Source organism: Lepidochelys kempii, chromosome 1, assembly GCF_965140285.1.
Source record: "Lepidochelys kempii isolate rLepKem1 chromosome 1, rLepKem1.hap1, whole genome shotgun sequence".
NCBI lineage: Eukaryota > Metazoa > Chordata > Testudines > Cheloniidae > Lepidochelys > Lepidochelys kempii.
This window is the reverse complement of record NC_136380.1, coordinates 313,960,749-313,968,931: the sequence shown is the minus strand read 5'-3', so window position 1 is coordinate 313,968,931 and position 8,183 is coordinate 313,960,749.

Here is an 8,183-nt window from a genome sequence, read left to right as displayed (position 1 = left end):
TTGAATCTCTATTCTTTGTTAAACAAATTTATACTTCGACTATAAACATATCTAAGGGCTGTGAGTTGCGTGAAGCGGTGATGCTGAGGTGTAACCAGTAATCTGGGGCGTGCTGCTCCTTTGGGAATAGTGGGTCTGTGAATTTTGTGAGTGTCCAGTGGAGCAGAGCCTGGGCACTTCAGGGGGATACTTGGGGATTGGACTGTGCCTCTTGCTAACCTGCAGAGCGACAACAGAGACTGCATGGGATGAGAGGGCACTGCTTGTGTTGCCTGTGGCTGGCGGAGTCATGGAGCTGACCCCTGGCAGGCACAGATGAGGCTTCCTCTTGCTTAGGGCAGGTGGTAGTGAGAAGCCTTATACCTCTGGGTACCTCAGGAGGCATCACACAAGCCACTGGGTAAAATAAAAGACTAATTAAGGTTCTAGTTGGTATGATTCAGACAACAGTATTGTAGTTCCAAACTATTAACCTTGATTGTTATCTTCCACTCAGTCACTAACCACATTCTGAGTGGAATAAGAAATTCCAAGGAGAGTGGGACTGTTTGTGATATGGTCACAGCTCTGACCTGTGTAATCACTTGGGTCTTGTCTTTAGAGGGAAAATTTCTGAGCATTTTTCTCCACCAATGCAACCACTATGGAAGCTGAAGTGTAAGCATTTTTGACACTAACCAATTTATTTGAGCATAAGCTTTCGTGAGCTACAGCTCACTTCATCGGATACATGTAGCTCATGAAAGCTTATGCTCAAATAAATTGGTTAGTCTCTAAGGTGCCACAAGTCCTCCTTTTCTTTTTGCGAATACAGACTAACATGGCTGTTACTCTGAAACCTGTCATTTTTGACACTGTTATCTAACTCTGCATTAAACAGTATAACAGACTGCTGACCCCTGTAAGAGCAGGTGCTGCCAGACTGCCTGTTACTGGGACTTTTAAGGCCAAGCATTTAAGATGGTTGTGGCTGCTACAGAGATATTGAGATTAAGAGGGAACCGTGTGACTGTGGATGGAGCTATCTACATGAGAATTATATCACATTAACTAGACAGGTATAACGAAAGTGGCATGGACTTCTTCTCCCTCCCCCCCCTTGTGTGTGGAAACAGTTGTATTAGTATAAAGTTGCTTATACCACTACAGCTTATTTACGTGAATTTAGGAGTAAAAAATACAACACTCCTTACAGAAAGAATGTTTCATGTTTTTACTGTAGAGGTTAGCCAAAACTTGGGGGTCTTGTGGGCTTTTTCCATTAGGAAGAGAAATTGGTGATGGAGTCTGGTGTTTCTTTGGTGCAATCCTGTTACTTTACAAAGAATGCACAAAGTTCTGTTTCCCAGAACACAGTAGGAATCAAAGAATAGGAGATAGTTTCTTTGCTCATATTTCCAATTTCCAATTCATATTTTGAGCCACCAAGCAGCCCAAAAAGCTCTCTCTCGCCAAGCTTTTCTCAGGACCTTGTTCCGGCTGTTCCTTTAGCTTTTCTGCCCCTGCTATCTTCTCTCTCAGCTTCTCTGGTTCTTACTGCCTCTCTTTCACAGACATACAAAACAATAGCCAGCAGAAATCCTTCCGCTTACATGGGTAATGCCTGTGCCCTTGTTTTGGGTGGTGACATAGGTATAGTAGTACATACCAAGTCTCAGATTGAAAGGAGATCTGCGGGAAGTATTCTGTAGAGAGACCAGACCTCGTCTGGGGCTCTCCTTGGAGTCAGTTGGGGAAGCACTGAGACTTGGAGGAGGCTGTAGAAAATGTAGAAGGCTAGGGGTAGCACACAACTACTGAACATTGTGCAACTTTTGTGTATTATTCCTCTGCAGTGTTAGCTCTTTGCCAGTCTTTCCTGAGAGATAAGGTTTCCAAAACTCTTTCTAGCTGTTAGTATGGAAAAATCATAGAAAGAAGATTCCAGCTGCTTCATCTTTATTAATGAAGTACAGATTACATTGCACTAGTAGCATACAGGTTTGTCCTTTGTAGTCCTGAGTTTTCTTTTAGTATTGCTGTTACCCATCCCTTTTTCTCCTTCTGTGATTTAAGTTGATGGACAAGTTTAATAAACAATATTACAAATGAGATTTTTGTTTTACTTTTTATTTTCCTCGGAGAAAAGGAATCCCATACTTTACTGTGAAGAACCATTTTTTTCTGTCCTCAATAATCTGTGCTTCTGTTGTTTGTTTATTTTATAGTCAATAGTGCAGTTGAAATATTCATACAGTGAGATTTCTTCACACCAGCTACAGCAGAGTGTAAGAGCTCAGTGTACAACCACCTGCAGCCATCTGCCCCTGTTCCCATGAGTTAAAAGGGAACAGAGGCAGCAGATGGGCCAGCACAAACCGGAAAGAGTGGAACATGGGAAATAGCAAGAGAATTGTAACTGAGAAACAGAGGGCTGTGAAGAGGCAAATAAGGCCTCCTTTCAGATTGCCTTATTGGGATCCTATCATGCCTTCTACAATGACAAGCATATTATCTAAGCAATGCTATAGGACCAAGTGCAGTGTCCGGTTATACCAGATACCCCAATATCTCTAGTATGTTTGATTTCTAATAACCAAGAAGTGTAGATGTTCTGCACTTCCACAGGAAGTACAGTGATTATCATTAAGAAGTCAACATTTGCCAACCATAGCTATTTCCTATTCTAAGCATAAGGAAATTATATGATAACTATAAGCAAAGGATGCCTTTTTTAATAACAGCCACTGTACAGCAATGTGTGTTATTAGTCATCGAGCACGTTTAGCCATGAGGTGAATCCACTTTTTTTAGACTTGTGGATTACTGAAGAGTTTGCCTTTGTTACTCAGTGAATCTCAAATACTGCAGAAGTGGAGACTAGTGGAAAGGAGTTTAGGACTGGAGCTGGAATAGCAGGAGGGAGTATCAACGAGTTATGAGGCTTTGTTGTAGCTGGGAATTGCGTCATACTTGAAATGACTGCCAATACTTGGGGCAATGGTGTATTTTAAGTGTTGAGGATTCAGATTTAGTATTTCAAAGGGTGGTTACATAGCATATTTTAAAGGGGTGTTTATATCTAGTCTTTTTTAAAAAAAATTGAAAAATAGTTTCAAGTACTACACCTGCTCCTGAATCTCCTGCCAATATTTGTAATTTACAATCACACTTTTCTATTTTTAAAAAAGTTTGTTTTTCTGTCCCCTGTTGCTTTGTGAAAAACCCATATAAATGGAGGCCATCTGCCCCCGAGCTGACCACACAGGAAAATTGACGTTAATCAAGGTGCTGTCAAATACAGCAACAAACTGAAAAAAATAAAGAAATATTTTGTTTCTCTAATCGTTTAATGTTAGTTGCTTTGGGCATTATTTGCAACAATAGTAGATAAAACAAAATAAAACTTGACTGAAATTTTTTTTAAGTTTGTGTCCCTTTAAGTGTTTTTAATTCTCTGGCTTAGTGTATCGTCCTACTCTAGTGGCTGGTACCCAAGCAGAATAAGGCTATGATCTTGCAAACGCTTACACATGTGCTTAACTTTAAATACATTTGGAGTACAAATTGAAGTACTCTTATGTGTCTGTGGATACGCACACATGTAAGGGCTTGTCTTCACTACCAGGGAGATCAATGCTAGTGAAGACCTGTTAAATCGATGGCAGGGAGCTCCCCGGTACTCCAGCTCCCAAAGAAGAATAAGGTAAGTCAACCAGAGAGCGTCTCCTGCAGACACAGCGCAGTTAAGACACCGGGGTAAATTGACCTAAGCTACATCGACTCCAGCTACGTTGTTCATATGGCTGGAGTAGTGTAACTTAGGTCGGCTGAACTCAGTAGTGAAGACAAGCCCTAAGTGTTGGCAGGGTTGGGCCCTATGAGCCTACTACTGCTACCAGCTTATGGAGTTGTCCCTTTAACTCAAGTGGTGGAGGCCTGTGCTTTTGTTACTGAAGGTAGAATCTACACTGACCACTGATGAGTGGTTGTGTAGTAAAATTTGTTTACAGACTCAGCTTCACTGAATATGAAGACCTTTAAACATGAATACTTTGCATCGGTCTTCACTGCAGAGGGTCTTTACATTGGTTTTCACTGCAGAGGATGTGAGGAAGATTCCCACACCTGAGCAATTCTTTTTAGGTGACAAATCTAAGGATCTGTCCCAGATCGAGGTGTTAATAGAGGAGGTTTTGGAACAAATTGATAACTTCAACTGTAAGAAGTCACCAGGACTGTATGGTATTCACCCAAGAGTTCTGAAGGAACTGAAATACGACATTGCAGAACTACTAACTGTGGTATGTGAGCAATCACTTTAAATCAGCGTCTGTACCATATGACTGCAGGATAGCTAACGTGACACCAATTTTTTTAAAAGGCTGCAGAGGTGATCCTGGCAATTACAGGCCAGTAAGCCTAACTTCAATACCTGGCAAATCAGTTGAAACTATAATAAAGAACAGAACTATCAGACACATAGATGAACATGATTTGTTGGGGAAGAGTCAATGCAGTTTTTGTAAAAGGAAATCATGCCTCACCAATCTATAAGAATTATTTTGGGGAGGAGCCAACAAACATGTGGACGAGGGTGATCCCTTGGATATAGTGTACCTGGACTTTCAGAAAGCCTTTGACAAAGTCCCTCACCAAAGGTTTTTAAGCAAAGTAGGCAGTCATAGGATAAGAGGGACGGTCCTCTCATGGATCAGAAATTGGTTAAAAGATGGGAAACAAAGGGTAGAAATAAATGGTCATTTCAGAATGGAGAGAAGTAAATAACGGTGTCCCGCAGGGATCTGTATTGGGACCAGAGCTGTTCAACATATTAAGAAATGATCTGGAAATAGGGATAAACAGTGAAGTGGCAACATTTGCAGACAATACAAAATTACGCAGGTTAGTTAAGTCCAAAGCGGACTGCAAGGCATTACAAAGGGATCTCACAAAACTGGGTGATTGGACAACAAAATGGCAGAAGAAATCCAATGTTGATAAATGCAAAGTAATGCACATTGGACAACATAATCCTATCTATACATACAAAATTAGCTGTTTCCTCTCAAGAAAGAGATTGTGGAATCACTGTGGATAGTTCTCTGAAAACATCCATTCAGTCTGCAGTGGCAGTAAAAAAAAGTTAACAGAATATTAGGAACCATTAGGAAAGGGATAGACAATAAGACAGTAAATATCACCATGCTACTACATAAATCGATGGTATGTCCACACCTTGAATACTACATGCAGTTCTGATCATCCTATCTCAAAACAGATATATTAGAATTGGGAAAAATACAGAGAAGGGGAACAAAAATCATTAGGCGTATGGAACAGCATCCATATGAGGAGAGATTAAAAAGACTGGACATGGGACAACTAAGGGGGAGGAATAATAGTGGTCTATAAAATTATGAATAGTGTGGAAAGGGTGAAAAAAAGTGTTATTTACTCCTCATAACACAAGAACCAGTGGTCACCCATTGAAATTAATAGGCAGCAGGTTTAAAACAAACAAAAGGAAGTACTTCTTAACACAACGCACAGTCAACCTGTGGAATTCATTACCAGGGTAACAAAACTACAACTGGGTTAAAAAAAGAATAAGATAAGTTCATGATGGTCCATCAATAGCTATTCGCCAAAATGATCAGGGATGCAACCCTATGCTCTGGGGGGCCCTCTGACTGCCTGAAGCTGTCTGTGAACAACAGGAGATGGATCACTCTATAGATGCTCTGTTCTGTTCATTCCCTCTAAAGCACTTGGCGTGGGCCAGACAGGATACTGGGCTACATGGAGCATTCGTCTGACCCAGTATGCCAGTTCTTATGTTCTTATATTTTTCAGTGTGTAGAGCAGCATGTGAATAGGACTCATTGCCGCTCTGAAATGTTTGCTATAAAGTTACATAAAGAAAAGCAAAACATCTTATAGTGAAAGATAATTTTTAAGCAAAAAAGGCATCCATTAAAAATATATTTTTCAGTGTTAACGCTAAATTTTAGCAACCTTTTGTACCCCACGCTTGCAGACAGGGAGAGAAAGTTTCTCTCTTCCCAGCAAGAAAATTGCCCACATAATGTGCCTCTGAGGCAGGGTGGGAAGACTGGAGAGGAAATGAGTGCTGCTGCTTTCACATCATTTTGTTCCTTTCTAGCCTGCGAACCAGCCAGTGAAAGCAGTTAATGCTTTTTCTGGCTAGTCTCTTTGTGCATCAGGCAGAGGGGGATAACAGCCTGCTACAAAGGAAAAGAACAGAAATCACTGAAATTCTCTTATCCTAGCCCTCGACAATCAAGCAAAGGAACAACAGCTAGACACAATGGGAAGTGTTGGCAATAGACCAGAGCAGACGTGGAACAATTGAGTGAGACAGCCTCCATCTGTAATCAATGCATAGTTAAGTATTCACACCTGAGTCAAAATAGAAAAACAAGGTCCTAGGTAAACAATTTGGGGGTGGGGGGGGGGAAGAAGGGAAAGTATTTTTTTCTTTTGGCACCTGGATATCTGTCCATTAGAACTAGAATTAGACAATCAATTCACATCACCAAATTGCTTTTGGATGGTACTCACTAGTAATCACTTTCAATCTCTGGTAGAATGGTCTGAAATAAAAATATTTTATCAGAATTTCCCCTCACTGCCACTAAACCTGTGGATGAAATGGAAGCTGGATCTAAAGCATACTTGCTTTTGATTCTACAATATTAAACCACAGCCTTCTCTAGTCTTTAGGGGCTGACTAGCATTGACTTCAATGAACTTTGGATCAGGCTCTCGCTTTTGGGTTGGATTCGAAGCAGAGACCTAGAAGAAAGAAACTATTTATTACCAATCCCCTGAGGCAGCCAGTTAACCAGAGTCTAATTATCTATAGAAACAAAACACGTAGTTAGACTACTCTATATTCCCTAATACATAGATTAGGAGAAAAATCAATGATGGCAAGAGAACTTAGCTCAGAGGTGAGTTCTGCTCTAATAAAAATACAGAGGCAACTCTGCTAGCATTCACCAATATTGTCATTCATTAACCAATAATCCTTCTCCTTGTCATCCTCAAAGCACATTCACTTCAGTCCGGATGTTTAAATACCAAAGCAATCATCTGTGCAGAGATATTGGCAGTCCATTTAGTTAACAGTGCTCCTTCTTAAAGGACAGCATTGTACAAAAGCTGCAAGAGAAGTCTGTTAAACTCCAGGCCAGCAAAAAGGTCTCATTCCCATATAATTGATTGGGCTCTTCTCAAACATCTAAAGACTTGGTGTGATGGCGTGTATAAACCCCACACTGGAACTGAAGGGATTAAGGAGCAATTCTGAGACCAGGGGATTCTGTGAGGCTGGCAGGCCAGATGCCAGCTCTTGCCCAGGCTGCAGGCATTAACTAAGAACAGACAATCTCATAGCTGGAGACCAGACCAGGTCACCTGAATGTAAGTTTTGTTCAAAATAGGTATTAGTCTCATAAGAATGTACGTAGTGTTTAGACTCTGTGAAATGCTTGTAAATTGCTTCATGCATTAATCTCACTTGTCCTGGCTGCATTTCATGCTATAAGAAAATATGTATTTGCTTTACAACTTTGAAAATGTTTGTTCTGAACTTGTGAACTCAGGCCCAGGAATCATCCTCCCCACCCATCCAAAAGGACTATCAAAATCGGATGGGTCATCAAGGATCATTGCAATACCAAGGTTTCAGAGTAACAGCCATGTTAGTCTGTATTTGCAAAAAGAAAAGGAGTACTTGTGGCACCTTAGAGACTAACCAATTTATTTGAGGATAAGCTTTTGTGAGCTGCCACAAGTACTCCTTTTCTTTTTGCAATATCAAGGATTGGTTAATGGCCCTGTCCTGGGAAATGCTACGTGCAAGGAAGCTCATCCTGTGAGCTTGGAAATGAAGGAAATGAAACAAAGTCACAGGACAATTTTCCATCTTTTTGCCTGTTTGAACTTTGAAGGACCAGAGACTCTAAACTGAAGTCAGAGATCTCCAGGGTCTGCCTCCTAGGTCTGCCCTGAAAGACACTTTGAATTGACAGATCACTGCAGCTCTGTCACTCTTAGGATTTACATGGTAACTCATATGTGCAATATGCTTGCTTGCTTTAACCTATACATAACTCTTATTTCTTTTTCCTAGTTAATAAATCTTTAGACAGTTTATTACAGGACTGGTTACAGGC